Here is a 25,252-nt window from a genome sequence, read left to right on the forward strand (position 1 = left end):
ACCTGTTTTTAGTTCTTTTGAGTATGTAACTAGCAGTGTAATTACTGAGTCATATGGAATCTAGATGTTTAACTTTTAGTGAAACTTTTTTTCCACGGTGGCTGTACTTATGTACATTCCCACCAGCAGTGTCTGAGACTTTCAGTATCTCCGTATCCCTGGCAATACACGTTCTAAGCTGTCTTTTTTATTATAGCCAATCGATAGTGTGTGAAGTGGTATCTCATTGTGCTTTTGATTGCATTTCCCCAGTGACTAATGATGTTGAGCATCTTTTCATGTGTTTATGTCTGAGGGACAGTCACTGTAAATATCATTTATTCCTGTGGATGAGCCATACTTTCTTATTTCTTTGCATGCCTCCTATTTCTTTTTTAATGAAAACTGGACATTTCGAATATAATAATGTAGTAACTCGGGAAATTAGATGTTTCTCCTTAGGATTTCTCATTGTTGCTTGCTGTATGTTGTAGTGCTTGCTTATTTCACGACCTTTCGAAACTAATTTTTTAAAGACTTTGTCATGTGTAGTCTCTAAAGTCTCTGTTACTTTAGCTTGTGGTCAGCTAGCAATTTAGCCAAAATTACCTTAAATTCCTGGAGTCCATAAAAAATAATCAGAAAAAAATACCCTTCTGGTCTTTGCAGATTGGTTCTGTGTTGGAGCACTTTCTCAGTGCTTAGCCAATGCATTTATAACTATACCTTGGCCTTCACTTTCTGCTTGCGCTGAGCCTAAAATCAGCCAGAAGTGAAAGCTGAGGGCCTTCTCAAGACTTGTCTGAACACCCCTCGTGCCCTGGGCATGCATGTGGCTGTTTAGATTCCCCATTACATGTGAGGGCTTTTCAAAGCCCTTGTTCCCCCAAGTAACTCTCCCCAGCTTTTCTTCCCAGGCTTCTGATGTGTTTATTATTTACTCAAGCTGTAATCCTTTGCCCCAGCTACCCATAACTTGTTCATTTGCCCTTTTTCCAGGAGCACCCCCTACTGAGCCATTTTTCTGCCCTGAGAGAATTTTGAGTTATGCAAAACAAAGGCTAGTACCTTGCATCTGTCCTTCAGGGAATCCCCGGACAGATCAAAACACAATTCCTGGGAAACAAGTTCGAGTCTACTCCTTGTAGAACCAGGTACCCATGTGGCGAATACAGGCTGCTGCCTTTACCACTGCCATCACACCAGGGAGGGGAGTGGGGCAAGGCTAAATTAAGATGCCACAAAGCTCTCCAACTGTGTTTTTCCCCATTTTCTGCATTCAGCATTCACTCGGTTACTGTAATCCTTTGAATGTATTCCAGAGTTCTGACATAGTTGATTCTGACAGTTTTTGCTCATTTCCTTGGTGTTTCTGTGGAAGATAGGCCCTTGGAGCTCCCTAGTCTCCAGTTGTTGCTGAGCAAACATTATGACTATGGCCCCTGAACACAAGCCACAGACTTCATCTGGTGCTTGACCTGACACAGTGATCTGTTGAAGCACTGGGGGGAAGGTGATGGCAATGGACTTCAGTGATGCCTGAATACCCAACTCAATCACAGCAATCAAAGTGAGTCTTTTAAAATTGAAGTCCCATTAGGAGGAGCAGCTCTCTGTAGCACACAAGTGGATGGACTTTAGGGCCAGACATCCTGGCTTTGCAGTCTGGCTCTTACCTGCACTAGCTGAATAGCCTTGGACAACTTTCCTAACCTCACTTGCCTTGTAACCAGGTCCAAAACTGAGCCAAAAATAAAATGGGGGTCAGCTAGATTTTTGACAGTGGTCCCCTGGAGACTGCTTTCATAACCTACTTCCCATATGATATTTACTACAGATCTAATCTTGGGCCATGAGTTGTTTTTAAGAAGATCTGTTCTTCATCCTTGAGCAAGTTCCAACGTGTTTGAGCCAGTGAGACCACAAGATGGCCACCAAGACTCAAATTGAGACTGCACAAGTGACAGGAGGATGACCTGGGGCACTGAGCATTCCCCCACACATCATCTCAAGGACACAATCTTTTGAACGTGGGATGTATGACAAAACGTGAAAATCTTCTGTGCTTGCACAAAATGCCTAGGACTGCCCCCAACCTTCCCTCTCCTGCTCCTTTGTTCTAGAAAACCCCTAATCAACAGCCAGTTAGGGAGACAGATTTGAGCTTGGACTCCTGTCTCCTTGCTGGTCAACCTCACAATAAAGCTTTTTCCCTTCTACAAAAACCGATGTCTCGTGTTTGGCTTACTGGGTTCATCAGGCAGCGAGCCCTTGCTTGTTTACAGCCAAGGATTGAGAGCAACCACCAGAAACTAGGAGAGAGGCCCTGGAATAGACTGTCCCGCAGGGTCTCCAGAAAGAACCACCCCTGCTGTCGCCGTGATTTCAGACTTCCGGCCTCCAGAACTGTGAGAGAATAAATTTCTGTTGTTTTAAGCCACTGAGTTTGTGGTAATTTGTTATGGCAGCCCCAGGAAACGAACACATCCCTCCAGGAGGTCTTTGTGTGTCAGGCCCCCGAGAATTCTAGTCTCTTCCTCAGTCCACATCTTACCATCCTGTTTAGTTTACCTGCAACAGTATCAAGTCAGTCAATTAAGGCTGGTCCTACTGTAGTGAAGTTCAACGTTTTCCCCCATTGACCTAAACCAGTGGTGCTCAAACTTTAGCGTGTTTCAGAAGAACTGGAGTCCCTGCAAAACCCTGATGGCTAGTGGCCGACCTTCAGCATTTCCAATTCAGTAGGTCGGGAGTGGGGTCTGAGGACTTGCCTTGCTAACAAGTTCCCAGGTGTTAGTGATGCTGCTGGTCCACGGCAGCTCAACAGCACCATCTGGTCTCCCGGCAAGCTAGGTCATTCATCGTTTGCATTCAATAAAACGCACCAGAGGCCAGGCCACCATCTATATCGTTACAGGAAGTGATTATAACTTTATATTTTCCTTTATTGAGGCTGCAATAAAAGATTTAAAACAGGCTTATGAAATAACTTAAAGAGATTCCTTTCAATCACAGTAAGGTGGGCCAAAAAAAATAGAAAAGACAGAAAGATAGATATGACTCCGTGTTATTTATGTAAAAAAGAAACCCGCAGCTTATTCATTTCAAACAAACTTTTATTTTTAATGTGAGCGAACGTTGTCATCCATCTATATCCATGAGATGTCAGTCAACATCATTGTTGGGTGATGAACTATGAAACAAAACTCATGCTTTGGGCTGCTGCAAACTAGAATATCCATGAGGAACAAATTCATTTTTTTCTTTCACCATCCGTTTCCTTCTACGCCTTCGGACTGTAGGATGGAATAAGAGGCAATTAACAATTTGTACACCATTAACACGCACCAGTGATTTTTTAAATATGAGTCAACCCTATGTACATCTCTTGTCTCAACAAGCAGAAAACAAAATGTTTTCTTCTTGTAACACAGACCCTTGGATATCATGGCCCACATGCTTCAATCATTTGACCGCATCAACCTCGTCTCCCTCTTGCCCACCACTATAAATGTGTGATTTTTTTCTTGAGAGGCCACTCTGTGATTTAAATAAGTCTTTCCACTTCAAAAGTCTGGGCTCTTTACACAAATCATAAATCCCTTATACTCCCAGACCTTCCGTTTCCATATCCATAAAATTTGGTGAGGCTGTTATTAGATATCCACAGCTGTGAACATTCAGGAAGAGAGAGGGAGCAGAGGGAGAGGAGAGAGAGAAGGATGGACAGAGGAAATATAAGACTTAATTATCAATTCATTGATAAACAATAGTTTACTATGACTAATTTTCTTTTCTTGTGAATGTCACATGAAACACAAAAATCTAAATTGAACTACTATTTGTGAATTAATCTTGAAATGCGGTCTTACTACTTGGAAAGGAGTCACCTTCTCAAAGGCATCGTTATTACAAGGGACTACATTTCTGTGGCCAAGGGATGAAGGCACAGCCAATGCGTGGCCTGGCCACCTTAGCTGTTGCTTCTGGAGACCATCCTCTCAAAAAACACCGGTCTCTAAATGTCCCAGCTCTGATAAATTTACAGCTCTAGTAGTCTTACAGCTACAGGACAAAGGACTGGTGGCTAAGAATGAAGTACATTTCAGGACATACTGCCTCTAGATTTCCTAGTATACAAGGATATGATTAACATAAAACTGTTCTTTCAAAACTGAATTTCAAAAGGTTTTTCCTATTTACTTTGCAGAAAAACTTCCAACCATAAAGTTGTCAGTAACAGGTATACGTCAGGAACGATTAGTTACTGTTCCAGGCTACACGTTAATACCTGGATTCTCCGGGGCTGCCCTCTGCGCGGTCCATGTCCATTTCGAGTCCTTCTTCTGGTTCTTCACGTTCATCCTCTTCCTCACCTCCCGCTTCCTGGGCCTCCTCCTCAGAGTTGCCATACTTATATTCAGCCACTTCTTTAGCGAAGAATGATACGGACTCTGGGATCACAAGCGGGTGGAAAAAATATTCCAATTTAAAATCAGTATGGACATCCAGAACTCCCGCCTCAGGAGAATCTGGAGAATAGAAATACGTTAAAAACAAGTCTAGCTTCCATCTGCCACCATACAAATGTCCCCCTCCACATCTTTTGCATGAAGTAGTCTATGCAGAAGTCGAAATAGCATGATGCACACACAATGGTATCAACCAGTTACCTCCACAAAATATAAATTTAAACAGTAAAATAAAATAACAAGAACAGCTGGGCATGTTCCTCCTGGTTGAAACAACACTTCCGTGGCCCTCTCATTTCTGCTGCTTGAGAGTTTTTACGGTGACGTTTTTCCCCTCTTCCAGTACATCTCACACCCCCTGCTGCTGATTCTTTCTGGCCCATGGGAGAAGGAGGGAGCAGGCTCATCTGGTTCTGACAGCATCTGGTGTGTTTTTGTCAGAACTTCACTGGGAAAGATTTGTTTGATTTAAAGACAAATTCTGTGGTGAAGCTCATTAGCTCCTCAACCCCTGCAAAGGGCGCCAGGGCCATTTCATCCTTTTCTTGGATCATCTTACCAAGAATCTTCACCTTTTTAAAAGCCATCAAGCAAAAGCGAGGTATACCATTTGTTTGCCCCTTTCCTTCAGGCTCACTGTCCACTTCCTCCCAGCTCCCTCCTGAGCACCTGCTTCCCAGTGACATTCACCTTCTGTGGGCTCATGAATTGCACTGATGATCTCAGATCTCTTATTGAACAGGGCTTCGTAAAAATCGTACTTTTTCTCAAGACTGTACAGGTCTCTACAGAATTGGGTACATTCAGCCTGAAGCGTTTCGAAAAAAATGGACCTGTAGCTTAATCACCTGAGGCAAGCGCTAAGAGTGGCCTGCAAGTGAGCCAGCTGTGCCCACGGAGGCTCCAAGAGCCTGAAGATGTGGCCTCCATCCACCACCTCAGTTTCCTAGGGTGCACAGCCCCAGCCTCCCCAGGACGTGGCAGTGTCAGCCAGCACTTCACCCTCCCAGGCCTTGACCTCCACCGGTTCCTCTGCCTTCTGGGATGCAGCCCTGTCTGCGGGTTCCTCCAGCTCCCAGGCAGATGCACCCTCTGCCAGGTACTTGCCGTCCCAGACCTGGGCTCCCGGGATGTGCCACCCTCTCCCTGGTCCTCGGGCTCCTGAGATTGCGGCCTGACCACCACGGAGTCAGCGTGGGGCGGGACCAGGATGTGGTCCTTCTCATGGATGCGGTGTAGAAGGGAATGGACCAGAGCCCAGAACAGGGACCACGAGCGCGCCATGGGGAGCTCACAGAAGCCCAAGACAACTTCTGCGGCCTCCTTACCATCCTCCTCTTCCTCTTTGTCCACATGATTCTCACGCTCTTGCTCGTCGCTTTCTTCCTGCTCCTCTTCTTCGTCCTCCTCACCCCCTTCCTCTGCCTCTCCCTCCTCCTGCTCGTCCTCCTCCTCCCCAACTGCCTCCTCCTCTCCTGGCACCCCCTCCTCTTCTACCTGCTGTACATCCCAGTTCTCGATGATGACTTCGGGGATCTCCAGCCAAACCTCTTCTTCCACATGGGCTAGCACTATTGCCTGGAAGTCCCCAGGGTATGCGGCCCTCGCGACTCTGGCCCCTAACTCTGCAGACTCGGTGGATCTGGGGTCCTGGCCCACCCCACCACGGGCTCTGTTCTGGCCACCAAGGTCTGGGCTTCCCTTCTCTATGTCAGACATGGTGGGAGAGACGCAGCACTCTGCCTCAACTTGGGAAAACTGATCTGGCGGTTTCATAACGGTAACAAAGATGGCGGCCACCAAGCTATGTATGGCTGCGGAAACCTGTTGGCAGCAAGGCCTGCTGGGAAATGGTGGCGGCAGCAGAGAAGATGGCGGCGGGGGTGGGGAGTGGGAACAGTCTGTGTTGGTGTGTGACGGGAGGCGGGGCTTAGAAGGGTCAACAAAGGTCCTCTTCCCCATTGTGAGCTCTAAGCTCATTTGCTGAAAGGTGAGGCTTGACACGCCTGGCGTCCAATGAATTTTCAAGACACTCAGCTTCCACGATTTGAGTCCTTCCTCTCTTTCCCTTGAGGTGTGAGAGCCGTGGGTTAGTCCTGGAGCCCAAGCATGTCCTGTGTTTATAATTCTACCGTGGCCAGCAGAACTAAAGTATTCCGATATGGAGGCATCCCGCTGCACAGGGTGAATTGTTACCCTGATTTCCACCTGGAGATGGCTCATGCCAATAGGGACAGAGTCATAAAAAGACTACATAGTTCAGATTTCACCAATAGTAAAAACCTACCTTAGCAGAGAGAAAAGAAGAATTTGGACGTTTTCCCGTTATTAAACCTGCTTTGAGTAAAAGCATACAAAATTGTAATGGATGCAGTCACAGCAGAGAGTTGAAGAGCGGGAAGGTGTTTAATAAACGCTGCTTAATTTACCTCAGGCCTCCAAAGAATGAAAAAATAAAGAGAGATACTTCTTTTAAAGCACCAAGCTAAGCATGATAGACATTAAAAAGCAGGCTTCCTAGAGTGATTTCCGAGTCAACAGTCCAAGACTTTTTGTTGTATTCAGCCCCACTCAGCCGAGATGACAAGTGTAAACAATTCTGAAAATTATAAAGAAAGCCACAGCTATTTTATACTGGTTCCATCTACCACTGTTACCGGGCAAGAAGCACCAAAAGAATTCCTGATGAATCCTCTGAGTTCAGACATACTTCTCCCTATCCCCATAATGTAGCAACAACTCACATCTCCGCATGGCATGAGGGTCAACTTGCCCCTCTACTATATACATTCCTGTCTTTGCCTGCTGATCCTCTGCCTCAAGGAGGCTGCAAAGACCAGGTGGTAGCTGTAGCTTCAAGTTCAGTAGAAGCCAACCTGTATCCCTTACCAGAAGCAGTCTCTCTTGAGACCCAGAACATAATATGGCTGACTCTAACGTTTCAGGGATGGGAAGCATGTATTCTGCAAGTGTGCTAAGGGGAATGATGGTGAGAGGAGCTGTTGTAGCCATTCCGCAAAGAAAGGATGGATCTTTCCCCTCAACTGAAATTTGCTTCGGATATCAAGACTGATGAAACTACACTGACTGATGCTAAGAAGGTATGATGAGGCTTATTACTTACATAGTGAGGCTTTCATAGAAGAGCAGGAAGCCTTCCCAAACTGGTCTGAAAATGGTTTGAGAGAGTGGGGAAAGGAGACTAGCTTCAGGTTTTTGTTTTGTTTAGATGGTGGGGCCAGGATGAAGGTTCTGATGCAGAGGTAGTGGTTTGCATGGTTTGAACCTCCTATTTGTTTCCAAGAAGAGATTACCTAGGATTTCTTGTCAGCTTGCCCATATATGGGCTGGAAGGGAAGAGGAAGGGCTGAGGCCTAAAAGTTCTCAGCACTCAAACATCATAAAGTGGAATCAGACTCATTTTTACGGGAGCTCATTTGATTTTCACCCCTTGGTTCCCAGATTCATGTACACTAGATTCGGGGACACAGCATCAAACATCACTTTTTGATTCAGCGCATATACCAGATCCTGGAGGAAAGTGCCCCAACCACGCAGAGTATTGTACCTGAACTGACACTTCAGCTGAGCTGCTCCACCTGGTGGGCGAAATTTAGCCAAACACAAAGGAGATGTTGTTGACCATACATACTCCTCCCTCTTGAGTCTGAGTGTACCTGACAGCCAGTCTATTATGCATTACAACCTTACAAGGAAGTTTAGATTGATTTCCTGATCTTCTAGAACTTGTGCTGTCTCATTGACTATGATAGCTAAAGTTAAAGATAGGTTCCTGATCATTGTCTCTAGGGCATGGACACTGATGTCAGGGGTTTGGAATCAGGAGTCAATGTATCCCCAGGTAGGACAGCACTCTTTACCTGGTGTCCCAACAAGTGGTCCAAGGTGTGGTGCCACTTCCAATAAATACAGGAGACATTACATGAATGAAAAAAATCACTGCTGTCCCTGATGGAAAGATGTTCTGTGGCCCACTCTCCAACACATACAAGAATATAACCCAAAGAGGCTTCATACGCTTGATTTGGATCATCTTTATATTGGTTTGGTAAAGCCACATGGGCAGTGGCACCGAATAGATACAGCTTCCATATGCATACATTCCACTGGTGCCATGGGTGCATCAAGAGACCTGTATGGTTTTGTATCAGTCTTTCTGAAACAGGGTTGTACTGGTCAGAGTGTTTGTACCTATATGAGGGGGTTCAAGTTTGATGGCCATGGCAGTAGGAAATTTTCTGTTCCTATAGTGTGTGGATAGAATGACAAAGCTCATAGGGATTCAGTCAGCCACGGCTGCCAGTTGACTCAAGTGGACCATGGAGATATTTGCCAAGCTGTGGTGCTGGATCCAGGGGACATAAAGCACTGAGTGTTCCCCCATCCCCAAACCTGCCAGGGTATAAGGAGCTCAAATCAAGATACGAAGATTGTTGCTTTCTCCAAGGTACTGAGGTTGTTGCTTTCCTTCTATGGCCACATAGTCTGTTTGTCCTAATCTAGTAGTTAGTACCTCTCCTATTGACCTAGCCATTCCCCACCTGCACTCAGACGTATCTAGATGTGCCAGGGGTTACGTGGGCTCTGGCACAATAGTAGAACTTGCATTGGTTTATGATATCCCCTATTGCTGTCTGAGTAGGCCACCACAAGCGTAATCTAGGTTTCATGAATTCCAACAATGGATCATTAGTCATGTGATCTGTGACCCACAAACCCAATGACTGAAGCCGGTTGACAGTAGAAGCAATAGGCTGGAGTCACTCTTCCTTTTTTGTCTAACTAACGTCAGTGAAGAAAAAGAAAAAGAAGAGGAATGGTTGGGGATTATCAGTGTAGGAACGCTGATACAGAGAGCTAGCCTCTCTGTTCTCTGACCCTTTCTATCCTGTATTCTCCAAACAACCATCAGAAAGGGAATTTTCTTTTGCTGTAAACAGCTTCATATCATGACCATATAGTCTGTTTTGATGTCTAGTCTGGCAATGATTCTGGCAACATTGACTGTCCGGCAATCTTTTATAGTCGAGGCTTTGAAAATCCGCTCTACCTCTTGATGATGCCAGCAGCTTGAGTATAAAAAGGGGCATGGAATGCCTGCTGAATGTCATGCCCCTCAGCGCACTGTTGAGTCTCCTTCATCATGAATGGCCTCCACTGAAAGATTGTAAGTGACCAAAAAGGTGGCAGAATTTAGATTCAAGTGTTACCATGGTGTGGCCAGAATCTGCTACTCATATAGGAATGGCAACTTCATAGCCTGAATAATTTTCAATGGTTGTTAGACATCAAAAGTAGCCACCACATGGCAGCACAGGATGGAAATAGTTTCTTTGCCAGGAATGCACAGGGCTCAGAGTCATGTAACCTGTTGATAGGTTGCATAGATGGAGGTCTTTTGAGCCCATTGGATTCTGGTGGTAGGATCACTTTCCCAGTCTGATAATGAATTCAGGTAGCACTGCTAGCCTCCAGGGCTATGCAGACCCAATTGGTCACACTGTTTGATTTAGTCTCTTCTGAGTATGGATACTTTCCATACTGTAGCAATGGCATTTGAGAGCTCATGGCTCCACAGAGGCATGTCTTTTATATATCAGTCATCATCCCCCATGATCTCAAACAGACAGCTAGGCTATTGGCCATAGCCCAAGAGCCAGTGAAAATACAACACGCCTCCTCCTTAGAAGCATCGTCTAAAGGAAGGGTGACAGCTTTCAATATGGCCCACGGTGCTGACTGGCCCTCACTGCATTTAGGGTTGTCATTGGAGTTGAATGACTGCTGACACCCAGGGACACTATTAGCTTTTATTTTGGCCAAGACACCAATAAGCCAAGGCCAAGTATCCTTGGGGACTTCTTGGAAGTGTGGTTGCCAGTTAGCTAAAGGCTTCCTTTGTGATTGAGCAAGTGGAGGTGAAATGGCCCCTAAAGGGGTGGCTGCAACCTTTTCATATAAGGAGGAACCAGGTATAGGACCAGACTTGCTTCTCAAATATAACATTTCCATTTAAAAGAAAAGGTTGTTGTACCTTTCCAACTTGGTTGTTAGTATCTGAGTGCCACAAACTCAAGATGGGGATGTCTGGATATGATGTTACCTGGCAGTCCTGACTAAAGCTCTCATTCTCCACAAATGTCCAGTAACAGGCGAGTAGCTGTTTCCCAGATAGTGTGCAGTGGATGGTCCTGTCAGGGAGGCAGTGAGTTCAGAACTCCAAGAGGCACTTCCAGGTGGAGGTGGTCTTCCTTGCTAGAAGCTCAAATCAGAATAGTTATCAGTAGCAGATATTTGTATGTCCAAAGGACCCTTCGAGTTTTACAGGCACCAAAGGGAGGGCTGCTGAGAAAACGTGTCGCACTCCCCCCAGCTGCCTGCTACTCCTGTACCCAGCTACATTTACCAGATTCTCTGTTCAACATATGCATAAGGTACAAGATGTATTGCCTTCAATACCCGAGCAGTCACATTAAGTGTTGCCTTCTTTTTCAGGTAGTAGTGAGCCATAGGGTGACTTTTCCTTTACTGTCTTGGAGATTGATCTTTGAGCCTCAGCCCACATGGGTCCCATGAATTTATATCTTATCAGGATTAATGAGCCATCTCTTGGCTTTCGTGCAAGTCGGCAAACAGCCATTGCCAACTGTTCTTTATTGCAGCCTACCAGCATGATATCATCAGTGGGATGGAACCGAGTCTTGCAAGAAGGGAGAGGGGCTTGTTCCATATATCAGCCTACCCATTGGTGGCAAATATCAGGAAAACCTGAGCGCCCCAGGTGCAGCACAGTAATTGTGCATTTAAGCACAAGGTCTGGAACAGCCAGAGCTACAGGGGCAACAGCTGAATTCAGTTGGCAATAATCCACCATGAGCCTCCAGATCCTATCAGCCTTTTTCACTGGAGCCTTGGTGCTGTAGTCTTGAGATATAGAAGCTCTCAATTCCCCTGCTGCCTTTAAGTCCTTCACCAAGGCTTTGATTATTTACTCTCCTCTCGGAATTCTATATTGTTTCTGTGATGTAATATGGGAAAAAACCAGAAGTCTATTGGTGGTTTTGGTGTAATCCCCCTGCTATTACCAATGTCCAAGGAGCTCTTCATCACTGGAAAAGTCTCCCCTGGGGCTTTATGAGCACTCAGAATGCAAGCATGTAAAACATCAATAGCAATTATACATGAAGCGGTAAGAGTAACAGTAGCGGAAGCTGTAAGAGTAACAGTAGCGGTGCATAACAGGTGTCCGAAAGGCCCCACCCAGATGGTTACAGTCAAGTCTATTCCACATTTTACTCCATTTGTAAATCCAGCCCTTACCCATTAAGAGAACCGGTAAGGTGGTTACTTGAACACTGGTTTCCAAATGAGCCGCAAAAGATTTTATCTCCTTTATTCTCTGATCCACTGTGCTTTTGCTGGGGCACCTGGCCTCTGGGCTCCAGTGGGGCCTTACTCCTTGTCCTCCTTCTTCAAATCAGGATACAGGGACATAGGGTCAGGCATTGGATGTCCTTACAAGTATTTTGTGCTGTGGTAGCCAACTAGCTTCTTACTTCTTCCTGTAGAGGGAGATTGACCTCTGTGGCTCTAGAGAGGCACTTTCAGTTTTAACTGGATAGTCACCTGCTGGTTTGTACCCCTTCTTTCTCCCCGCATAGCTCCCATCTGGAACAAATTGCTTTGGTGCTCAACCCATTTAATCTCTTCTTTGAGAATTTCCTGTTTTAACAGCCAAATCCACATTGACTTATGGCTAGGTCTCTTTAGAGGGGATTTTTTTTTCTGTTCCCATCCTGGGTGTTATTTTGGATTGCAGAAACTTTGCTTGTTTGAGTCTGGGTCTCTCTATATTCTGGACATTTTTTGGCGTAAAATCACTGTAGCCACCTGCCCAGGGCCTTCAGGCACTACCAACAAAGTTAGCGGGCTTCTCCAGTTTGGAGAGGATAGCCTAAACTCTTACCAGTCACTCTCTGGGTAAAAGGCTTATTCTAAGAGTTGTCATTCTGTCCATGATAACGTCAGTCTGGAGCAGCTACCCCCACTGTGTTTTGAACAGCTTCCTCCTTGGTATTCTTCCCAGATTGGTCATAATGTAGTCATTTAAATAGAAATCCAAAGCAGCAAGCCGTGTTGGGGAACATGACTCTGTCTTGACTGAACAGTCTGCGTGAATTATGGTGTTGTGTATGACAGTGCCTACTTGCTACCGTTCACCCTCTAAAAGCATAAGAGTTCTCACTCTGGATCCAGATGCATCACTGAATCTCTAAGGCCTTCCCAGTGTTTTGACAGAATTGGTCTTAGATTTCCCTCCTTTGCCTCTTGGGTGCTTCTAACAGGTGTGCATCTTACTACTCCATATGGGGTCATATTGTAGTTCCAGGTGACTGTTGTAGTTGTGGTTTTCAAACAAATAAAGTTGTGTGTTTCCCCTTGACAGAAATCAGGGGTGCTCCCCTTGTCCCTATTCTGTAGGAGAGCAAGCACCCACCATGGCACCTTTTGGGTGGCTTCTTGCAATCAGATCTATCACCATTCAGTGTCGTCTATCAACTCATCCTGTGTCCAAGAAATAGACCATTTACCTTCCCGTTCTTCTAAAAGTTGGGTGAACACATTCCTGCTTAGCTCCCAGGGTGTTTCCTCATATGCCTGAACTTGGCCCATGGGTCCCCTGCCTTTTCTCCTCCAAAAACTCATTGTCTATGTTGGCACCTTGCTTGCTGTGCCATTCCTTGCAGGAACCCAACTTTATATGGGATGGCAAAGAGGAAATAGACTCTGAAGGAAATGACTAAGTTAGCAAGCATAGTGGCTTGCCACACTCCATGAGTGCCAAAAAAAGACAACGAGATTCAATAAATCAGAGCAAAACAGTTTATTGATCACAGCATAGCAATCAGCTGAAGTGTCAGCTGTTCCCCTGTCCCTAAGTTCCACTTCGTGACACTGTGGGAGCAGATAGTGGCTACAAGCACTGGGTTGTACCACAGCTGAGCAGCCAGGGCCAAAGGTTTAGCGCCTTTCTATGGCAAGCAGTCACCTGGCCAATCACTCTCCTGCAGGGAGCGAGTAGTTGTACAGGAGTCATGTTACAGTGTCCTGTCAATAATGCTCTTTTATTCTTCCTAATTCCCATTCAGAGCCTTAAGATCCACCCCAACGTGTGTTCCCAGGATTCATGACAGTATATTTGAGCCAAGTTTTCTACTTCCTTTGGTTATAAACTTTTTCCTCCAAGAACAGGGACTTCATTTCTCTACCCTGCCTGTCATGAGAACAAGTCTCACTAAAGGGCATGGAGGCAATGAGAGCGTGATGTTGAATGTGTCATTTGGTAAGTCGACTGTCTTGGTAATGCATCTGCAGGGTCTCCAGACATGAGCAGGTTGCTTTCTTCTAGCAAGTCAGAGGGCTAGGTGTGAGAGGACTGCTTCAAGAAAGTTAGAGGGAATGTGGCAGTTTAAGATTCTCAGGTTCTTCTGTGCAAATCTCCCCACCCAAGGTCTCACGGCCTTACTCTTTTTCATGAGGCCCCTGACTTTGACACAGGAGACCTATTCAAGTTATGCCTCCAGTGTCACTTTGCAGCTCTACCTTTCTTACAATTAGCTCCTGGCCCTGATTTTCAGCACAGCCTGCTCTGCTGCTGCAGAAGATGAGGATCTCTTTATAAGCATTGCCACAGAAGCCTTCTAGATTTTACAAAGGTCTAGGGCTGCATGTCGGCTAATCTCAGTCTGTTATTTTCTTTCCATTTGTATTTTTAGTATTTTTTTTTACTAAAGTATGACCTACAGAAAAAAGTGAACAAACCATAAGCATATAGCTCAATGAATATTCACAATGTGAACACACCCTTGTAGCACCACTCAGAATGAGAAACAGAATGTTGCCACGTCCCAGAATCCCCTCCCATGCCTACCTCAAGTCAACTAAAGCTCCTGAGAGGGCACGCTGTGTGACATCTATCATCATAGATTAGTTTTGCCTGTTTTTGAGCTTTACATAGAAGGAGTCATAGGGTACACACTTTTTTGTGACTGACTTCTATCGCTTTTGTAAGATTCATCCATTTTGTGTGTGTGTGAGTACTTGTAGATTGTTCATTTTCATTGCTCTATGTTATTCTATCATGTGACTATACCACGATTTACGTAGCCATCCAGTTTTTCCTGTGTATTTGAGAAGTTTTAATTTTTTTGTCTACTGTGAATAGTGCTGCTGTGAACATTCTTATACATGTGTTCTGGTACACACGTGTATATAATTCTGTGGGGTAAATAGCTAGGAGTGAAACTGTTGTATCATAGCTTATGCATAAATTCACATATATTGGATGTTGCCAAATAAATTTCCAGAGTGGTTGTACCAGTTTGCACTTGCATCAGTTGCTCCATGTCCTCACAAAGACATGATATTTCCATTATTTTTCATTTTACTTATTCGGGTGTGGAAGTAAAAGCATCACAGTATGGCATTAATTTTCATTTCCCTGATCCTCACGAATAATGAAATTGAGAACCCTTTCTTTTTTTTGTTAGTTATTTGTGTTAGTCACTTTTTCTGAAATGCCTGTTTGTCTTTTCTCATTTTTCTACCGGGTTGTCTGCCTTTTCTTATTGATTTGTAGGAATTCTTTATATATTTTGGATACAATTCCTTTGTCAGATACATGTATTACAGTTAAACACTCCTGTTGTGTGGACTGCCTTTTCTCTTCCTTAATGGTGCCTTTTGATGAACAAATGTTCTTAAGTTTTATATAACCTTTTTTTTTCTTTATTTTCAGTACCTTTTTTTTCCTGGGATGTCCTGTTCGAGAAATTGTTGCCTACTACAAAGTCATGAAGACCTTCCCTATGTTTTATTTAAGTTATTTTTAACTTCCACATTTTTATCTGAAAACCTTATTCGACTGATTTTTGTTCATAGTTTGAAAAAGAGTCAAGATTCATTATTTTCAAGTGGATAGTCAATTCACCAAAAAAGACCATTGTTTCTCCACTGTACTTCAGTGTCATTTTTGTCACGGATCAGGTGACCTTACATGTATGTATATGTACACACACACATTTTATGTTCTTTCTGATGAATCAGTAAAAGTATATATATATATAATGTTTCCATAGTCTGTGTAATGTTAATTGGTTTCACAGTCTCTCATTGACCAGTACCCCATGCCTTAATTCCTATAATTGCATAATAAGTTGGAAGGGTGGTAATCTATGTCTCTTTTTTTCATGATTACTTTTATATTCTTCTCATTCTGCATTTCCATATACCTGCACCATCTAATATGGTGGTGACTAGGCGCAAGTAGCTATTTAAATTTAAATTTAAAATAATTAAGAATTCAGTTTCTCAGTCACCGTCGCCACATTTCAAGTGCTCAGCAGCCACAGAGTGACTACTGTAATGGGCAGCACAGGTATAGAAAGGTTCCATTATAACTGAAAGTTGTATTGTACAACACTACTAACAGGTTTCAGATCAGTTTGTCACTTTTCACACACACACTCACGTGCAAAACCTACTGGGATTGGGATTTGGTTTGGGTTTAATCTTCAGGTTAATTTGGGGAAAACGGATGTCTTTATAATAGCGAGTCTTCTGATCCTTGTGAAAAGTCCTCATCCTAGTTGTTAGTAGCTATGCTGTGTATAATTAATACCGCAAAATTAATGCAAAATAAGGCAAGACCAGAGAGGAAAAAAACATAAAAGAGGTTGTTCCATGTCTTCTACAATGTATTATCCAGAATACCCAGGATACAATAAAAATTACTAGGCATACAAAGCAGAAAAAAGGTATCCATAATTAAAAATATTAAAAGCTAATCAATAGATTCCACTGCTGGAGGAATTAGCAGTAAGAATAGAGAAGAAATGAAGAAGACTATCACATTAATTGACCTAATTTACATCTTTAGAACACTATACCTAACACATTTTTTTCAAGTAGAGATGGGTCTTACACTTAGATAAACTGTATACTGGGCCATTAAGCAAGACTGAATCAATTTCAAAGGATCCAAAACACAGAGTTTGTTCTTCTACCACAATTTAATTAAATTAGAAATCAATGACAATATGATATCTAGAAAAACCCCAAATATTTGTTAATAAGCTGAAAAACACCATTAAAAATAACCTCCAGGTGAAACAAGATACAACAAAGGAAACTGGAAAATAATCCAAGCAGAATGTTTGATGGAAGTTGCTCAGTAGTGGTCTGGAGCCAGCTCATACCTGCTCATGAAAGGTATTGTTAGAATCTCTTCCCAACTCTCTTTTTAATGACATCACATTGCAAGCTTGAAATCAGCCACAGGGGGGATTTTTATACCACACAAATTGACACATCTCAAAAACCAAAATCCCTCTCAACGTTGCCCCCAATCATAGAGAACAGGTTGTTAAACATATTCCAGAATACCACTGACTTCACCAGTGAAGCCACCTGACATATGATGCCATTTGACATATCTATCAGTGAAGCCATTTGGTTTATATATATAAAGAGACAGAGATTACAGGAATTGGCTCACGCAGTTATGGAGGCCAAGTCCTACAATCTGTTGTCTTCCAGTTGGAGAACCAGGAAAGTCATTGGTATAATTCAATCTGAGTCTGAAGGTCTGAGAACCAGGGGAGCCAGTGGTGTAATTCCCAGTCTGAAGTTGAAAGTTTGAGAACCAGGGGGCTGCTGATGTAAGCCCTGGAGTCCAAAGGTGCAAGAACCAGAAGCTCTAATGTTTGTGGGCAGGAAAAAGATGGACATTCCAGCTCAAGAAGAGAGAGAGACAATCTGCCCTTTCTTTGCCTTTTCTAAAAACTTAAACAGAAATACATTTCATTGGATGGTCTTCCTTTGCCTTTTTATTCTGTTTGGGCCCTCAAGGCATTGCATGAGGCCCACTCACATTGGTGAAGGCAGATCTCTTTACTTGGTCTACTGAATCAAATGCTAATCTCTTCCAGAAACACCCTCACAGACACACCCAGAAATAATGTTTCACCAGCTTTCTCGGCATCTCTTAGCCCACTCAAGCTGACACATAAAATTAACCATCACACCATATGTCCTTGTGAACTTGTTATCCTTGCTTATTAGTTCCAGGAGGTTTTTTGTTAATACTTTTTAGAAATTCTGCAAAGACAACCGTCGTTTATGAACAAGAACAGCTTTACTTCCTTCCCAATCGGTATATCTTTCATTTCCTTTTCTTGTTTTACTGCACTTGGTAGGACTTCTGGTATGATACTGCATAGGAATGGTGAGAGAGGACGTCCTGTATTCATTCCCAGTCTTAGAGAGAACATGTTCAGTTTTTCAGTTTTCCACCATTATGTGTGGTATTTGCTTTAGGTTTTTTTCAGGTGATCTTTATCAAGTAGAGTAAGTTACGCTGTATTCCTAGCTTGAAGAGATTTTCTAAAATCATGAATGGGTGTTTTACTTCATCAATTGATGTAATCATATAATTTTTCTTTTTAGCGTGTTGATGTGGTATATTGTGCTGATGTCTGAATGTTGAATCAGCCCTGCATACCTGGAATAAATCCCACTGAGTCGTGGGTATAATTATTTTTTATTTTGTTAGCTTCCCTTTACTGTTTTGTTGAGGATGTTTGCATCTATGTTCAGTATAGATATTCATCTTTAACTGGTTTTGGTATTAGGGTAATTCCGGCCTCATAGAATGAGTTGGGAAATATTCCTTTGATTCTATTTTCTTGAAGAGATTGTGCAGAATTGGTATGATTGCTCCCTTAAATGTTTGGTAGAATTCAATAGTGAAACCATCAGAGAATGGTGCTTTCTGTTTGAGAGGGTTATTAATTACTGATTTAACTTATTTAATAGATTTAGGCCTAATGTTTTGTCTCCCCTTTTGGCTCTGAAATTCTCCTCAGAGTGAGTCTGTGTCGTGCTGCTCTTTGCGCTGTAATCCGCTACTATTGTACTGAAGCCCTGTTGGTGTGGTGGTAAGGTATGGGGAGGGGGGATGCTTTCCAATCTTCCAACTAAATCTGTCTTTCAGTGAGCATGTGCCTCTGTCCCACTCTGGACCTTCACAAGCATTTCTGCTTGTAGAGCTTCCAACTCCCCTTAGACAAGACAGGAAGGTGACAGGGGACTAGAGTTGGATAAACGCCTTTTTCCAAGTGGGATAAGGCCCTGGTAAATATTTGGCCCTGGAGAGTAGGCCTTGGTCACGTGGAAGGCTCCAGGCATATTTCACAAAGCTAATCTTCCCCTCTACCTGCCAGAGCCAACAGGGGATCTTTCTTGGCTTTTCACCACAGAATATGGTGAGATTCCTAGAGATGAGATCCACAAAAGTGTGAGGGCTCCACAAGGATTGTGGCCCCCAGGAGTTTCTCACTTTCATATTAGTGCACACTCAGCCTTCAGCAATTGCCAAAATTACCATTTAATGTTCCTACCAGTTTATTATTCCAGTGGCTTCTGCTACAGGTAAGCAAATTTTGGCTGTAACTCTCTGGATTCACCCATCTCTACAGATTTGGGGTGGCAGTTTGCCCTACAATATCAGTTTTCTGATGAGTCCCTGGAAAATTGTTCATTTGAAAGATGATCAGCTTTTTCTCATTGTAAGGATGGTACTGATGACTTCCAAGCTCTTTACATGTGAGGCAGAAAACCTTGGCAGAGAAAATTTAGTATAGAGAACTCATTAAGTAAGTATTGGAATCCTGAGAAAGAATAAAAGAAAATACTGAGGAAACTCAGAGATCGGAAAAGCATCAAGAATCTACCACCTGAAGAGCTGGGCAAGTGGGGGAAGATTTTGCTGCAGTGAAGGACATTTGTTGAGGTGACGCTGAGAGGAACAAGAAGCATAGAACAATGCACAACCTGTTTCTCCCTCTTGCAGAATCTCTGTGGTCTCCTCCAAGGGCATCTTTAAACCGAGGTTCAGGTGACAAAGGAAAAATGTGGCTTTCAAGCTCCCAGGCCAGCCCTTGTGGTCTAGTGGTTAAGATTCGGCACTCTCACTACCATGGTCTGGGTTCACTTTCCAGTAAGATCAGGGAATCACACCACCCGTCTGTCAGTTGTCATACTGTGGCAGCTGTGTGTTGCTGTGATGCTGAAAGCTATGCCACCAGCATTTCAAATACCAGTCGGGTCACCCATGGTGGATAGGTTTCAGTGGAACTTCCAGACTAAGACAGACTAGGAAGAAGGACCTGGCCACCAACTACCAAGAAATTGTCCATAAAAACCCTGTGAATAGCAGTGGAACATTCTCTGATATAGCGCCAGAAGGTGAGAGGATGGCACAAGAAGATTGGTCAGGGTTCCGCTCTGCTATACACAGGGTCACTAGGAGTTGGAATTGACTCGATGGCCCTATCAACAACAACAAGGTCCCAGCCCCAGCATGGTAGAACAGAATATGAAAGTTTTGAAAATTGGCTATTCCTTGACCACCACCTGATTTATTCTAAAGTGCACCTCATATCAAAGAAAACAACAATAAATGATTTAAATTCTGTGCCAATCTAATTAAAAGGGATAAACAGAAAGGTCAACAACAACTACCTAAGAAGTGCCAATACATTCTGAGCCTTTATTAAGTTTCACATTATACTGAGGGTAACGGACAAATTTACAGATTTTAAGCCCTGGTGCGATAAGATCACATTTGACCTTTAGAGCAGTGGATTCAAAGTTGTATTTGAGCAAACTAACTGATAGATAGGTTGACCCATTGAGGTCAGAGAAAAAACATGAATAATTCCAATCATTTATATCTCGTCCTTTAATACCTTTAATTACTGTGTATTTCATAGTGTACATAAAACTATTATTTCCTCACAGCACATTTGTGCAGATATACAGATATACACGACAAACACACATATATTTACAGAATGAAGATGCATATTTTGCATATTTGTATTTGTACAAATATTTTTCTGGATGCGTGTCCAAGATCAGGAATGTTTGGAGAGTTACGGAAACAACCTAAATGTCTGTCAACTGATGAATGGACAAAGAAAATGTGATATATAATGTAGTGTATATATATATATATACACACATATATACAAAATATGTATATTATATTTTGTATATATACAAAATATGTATATGTATATTTTGTATATATGTGTATATATATATATATATATATACACACACAATGGAATATTATTCAGCCTTAAAAAGAAAGAAAACCTGCCATTTGTGACAACATAATAAACCTGGAAGACATTATGCTAAGTGAAATAAGTCAGAGAAAGACAAATACTGCATGATCTCATGTATATGTAGAATCTAAAATCGTCAAACTCATAGAAGAAAACAGAAGGATCGTCGTTGCCAAAGGCTGGGGGTGGGGGGTGAAACGGGAAGATTTTGGTCAAAGCGTACGAAGTTTCAATTATGTAAGAGGAATAAGTTCTGGAGAGGTGATGTATGACACAGTGACTCTAGTTAACAATACTGTATTGTAATCTTGCTAATAGGTAGATTGTAAGTGCTCTCATCACAAAAAAAGAGAAAAAGAAAAAGAAAGTGATATCTGTGTGAGGAAATGGATAAGTTAATTAGATTGATTGTGGTGATTATTTCACAGTGTATATGTATAGCAAAACATCAAGTTATATACCTTAAACATATACCAGGTTATTTGTCAACTATTTATGGAACCCAGAGTTCTTATGGCCCTCCCACTCCAGGTATTATCTAAGGACACAGAAACAATTTAGGAGAAGGAATGGTTAGTGACTCAACCACCTCAGTTTTGATTCAGCAAGATGTTGCCGTCTCTCACACAACAAGATTGAGCAGATGCATTCATCCCCAGCCAAATCCGCCTCCCCCTGCACACACCGTAACACACAATGTGAAGTTAGAAATCCAGTAGACTTTATACCTTCTGTAGGTAATAGACATTCCCTTCCTGTAAATATCCTTGCTAAATGGCTCTACTCCAGGATAAAATTGCATATTCCAATTGTCATAGAAACCAGAAGCTCATCATGATGTTTGAACTGTTGACACCTTTCTGTGGTAATCAAAATGTGAAAATTGATTTTCACCATGAGAGCCATAATCCATACTTTGGCCACTTACACCCGCTTCCAACATAAAGAATGAACAGACATTATTAAAGACAAGAAGCTCACCAAGGTGTGGTGTGGAGGGGAAAACTTCACGTGATGTGTTAGGTAGGTAGTCAGTATTGGGTGGGAAACAGATTTGGTTTCCTTTCAAAAACACAAACCACTGGGATTCCAGTCCTACAATTTAACTTCCTTAGAGACTAGCATAACCGATGCTACAGGAAGTAGCAATCCCAAAGACAACACAGCCCCAAATATTCACCCATCACTCAGTTGACAGATAAGGAAAATAAATCTCAAGAATGGGGAAAATGCAAGCAAACCTGAGAAACTTCTGGTTACCTTTAGAAAATGCCTCAGGTCTCAATCAGATGCCAGAAAGCTCAGGCTGCCTCCCTTCACTTCCAAACAAATAGAAAACCACAAACTGAGTGGTGAGATACCTGGAATCCCTACTATCATATCCTGATATCAATCACTGTGTGTCAGTCTATACTTCTGCTCAATATCTCATTTCCAGGGATAACACACTACATGCTGTCAGCATAAAAATTTATCACTTTGATTACAAGATTATCCACTTCTTTCATAGGCACGTTAAGTTTATCCTCAGAGTTATAGGCTTAAAAAAACACTATTACTGGGCCAGCCCAGTGGCGCAGCGGTTAAGTGCGCACGTTCTGCTTCTCAGCGGCCCGGGGTTTGCCGGTTTGGATCCCGGGTGCGGACATGGCACCGCTTGGCACGCCATGCTGTGGTAGGCATCCCACATATAAAGTAGAGGAAGATGGGCACGGATGTTAGCTCAGGGCCAGGCTTCCTCAGCAAAAAGAGGAGGACTGACAGTAGTTAGCTCAGGGCTAATCTTCCTCAAAAAACAAAACAAAAACACTATTATTCTTCAGAATGCTAGAAAGGTATGAACATATGAATGAATGAAATGGTAGAAGAAATATTAGTGATAGTATAATCTTAATGAAAAGGCAGGACCTGAGTAATATATGGAAGTCAGTTTCTATTTTGATAAATAGCTTCAAAGTAGCAAGTAGAGACCTCCTGGTAACAACAATCCCTAGGGCTCCAATGAGGCCAGGAATGTCTGTGAAGGTGAGATGCCCAGGGAATCTTGGTCACATTAGAATAGTAGAAAGTATAGAGAAAGGCAAACAACAACACTGAGCTGTTTCCCAAGTCAATAGTGAATAGCTGGTTCCAAAGGCAATCTTTGGAACAATGGACATAAAGATGGCGGCAAAGATGAAAATGATTCCTAGAAAGACAAATCCATTTTTAACAAAGTGCCCTGTGCCCTAGCGACCACAGAGAGATAGTTTGAGGCTGTCACAATTGGGAAATTATGTTCCTAAAACCATGGAAATACCTACATACTGCCAAACAGTAAGGGTGCTTAGAGATAGTTATGTTAGAATGATTCTAAACAACGACTTACTAAATAAAATGTATGTAAGGCAGATGAGGACCTGACAAACACATCATTACTGGGGGTAGTAAAACATGGTTTCTGTGATATTGGATTATTTAGGTTAGAAAGACAGAGGTTTAGTATGACACAGCTTTCTTGGATTCAAAAGAAAAGTGAAAGAACCTTCTGTGTTTATTCTTAGGGACTCTACTACAAGAAGAAGCCATCCTATTTTCTAGATGACATGCAGGAAAAGGGCCACGCTGGACCAGAGTTACACTTGGAACCAAAATTAATAAAGGTCATGATCAGGTTCTTAGTGGGGATAAATAGAAGACAGATATCAAGGATCATTATTGAGCCTCTATACTTTGTCAAGAAGGCAATATAATGGAGCGGTTGTGGGTTTAAGCTTTCTATCAGAAAAAAAGACAGATGTGGGTTTCAGTCTTAGGGGTGCAACTTACAAGCTATATAACATTTAGTGTAATCTTTTCCTTTTTTCTCCTTTCTCCCCAAAGCCCCACCACATAGTTGTATATCCTAGTTGTAAGTCATTCTAGTTCCTCTATGCGGGATGCCACCACAGCATGGCCTGATGAGCAGGTGCAGGTCTGCGCCCAGGATCTGAATCAGCAAGCCCCGGACTGCCAAAGTGGAGCGTGTGAACTTAACCACTCGGCCATGGGATCGGCTCCATGGTATAATCTTCGACCTCTGTAAAATTTAGCTTCCTTATCTGTTGAATAGGGATAATATTAATGCTTACACCAAGAGTTGATAAAAGTACATAACAATCTGGAGAGTATAGCCATGAACGTTCTTTTAAAACAGAGTCATAGCAGGAAGGTTTTAAATCAATAATCTAATTGTGCACATTAAGGAGCTAGATAAAGAAGAGCAAATTAATCCAAGAATTAGTGTAAAGAAAGAAATTATACAGCTGATAAAAAGAAAAATATCCATTTTCTGATAAGCTAACATTGTTTATTTTCTTGAGAACATAAATAAAGTTCCTTAAGTCTTGCTTGAGTAATCAAAGAAGACAGCACTAATTATCAATGTCAGGAATGAAAGAGGGGATGTTTCTACAGATTCTTTAAACACTCAAATAATAATAAGAGAACATATGAACAATTTTATGCCAATAAATTTGATAACATAAGAAATAGGAAAATTCCTTGGAAAGCACAATTTTTGAAAACTAACACAAGAATAGAAAATCTTAGTAGTGTATCTACAAGAATTTGAATTTCTAATTTTAGAAACGTGTCCTGCTTATGGTGCAGGGAGAGGGGACTAAGGTAGAGCCCAGTGGACTTTACAATAAGAAGACATGGAGCTGAGCATCGCAGGAAACCAAGGTGACTAGAGATTGTACAGTAGCATACTCAAGAAGTGAAGTCTCCACAGAGAGAAACTCCCAGTTCTGTCGAGTTCCTTGAATATTAACAGTAGTAATCAGCACATGCATGTGAAGAAGCTACCCTAGGCTGGTGAAAAAAACAAATCGGAAGTATTGGAGTACAATTTCCAGTGCTCCCACGTCGAAAGGAATAGTGCCTCTTCCCACAAGGTGGACTGGAAAGATTTATAATTCACTGAGTATTTGGCTGAATACACAGGAAGGTCTTGCCTCACTAGCAGGAAATAATTAGCCCTAGATGAAATATAGCTGCAAATCCACCATACAAAGTCACAAAAGCAATACCTGAAATAATCAAACTGTTTATAAGTAACTTAAACGTATCTCAGGGGCTGGCCCCGTGGCCGAGTGGTTAAGTTCACGGGCTCTGCTTCTGCTGCCCAGGGTTCGCTGGTTCAAATACTGGGCGTGGACCTATGCACTGCTCGTCAAGCCATGTTGTGGCAGCATCCCACATAGGACTAGAATGACTTACAGCTAGGATATACAACCATGTGCTGGGGCTTTGGGGAGAAAAAAAAGCAAAATTGGCAACAGATGTTAGGTCAGGGCCAATCTTCTTCACCAAAAAAGCAAAAGAAAAGCAAAAAGTAAATGTATCTCAGAGAAAACTCAAAGATATGTATGGGAATACAAAAATATCCACCACCTACCAAGGTAAAATTCACAACTGACATCCATTTCATGATTAATAGGTGTTCAGTGGACCAGGAAGACACAATTCATAATGAGAAGAATAATCAATACACCAAAACTGACTCAGAATTGACATTAGAAGAATTATAATATATATATTCCAGATGTCCAGGTATATGGAAAT

This window comes from Equus asinus, chromosome X, assembly GCF_041296235.1.
Source record: "Equus asinus isolate D_3611 breed Donkey chromosome X, EquAss-T2T_v2, whole genome shotgun sequence".
NCBI classification, from domain to species: domain Eukaryota; kingdom Metazoa; phylum Chordata; class Mammalia; order Perissodactyla; family Equidae; genus Equus; species Equus asinus.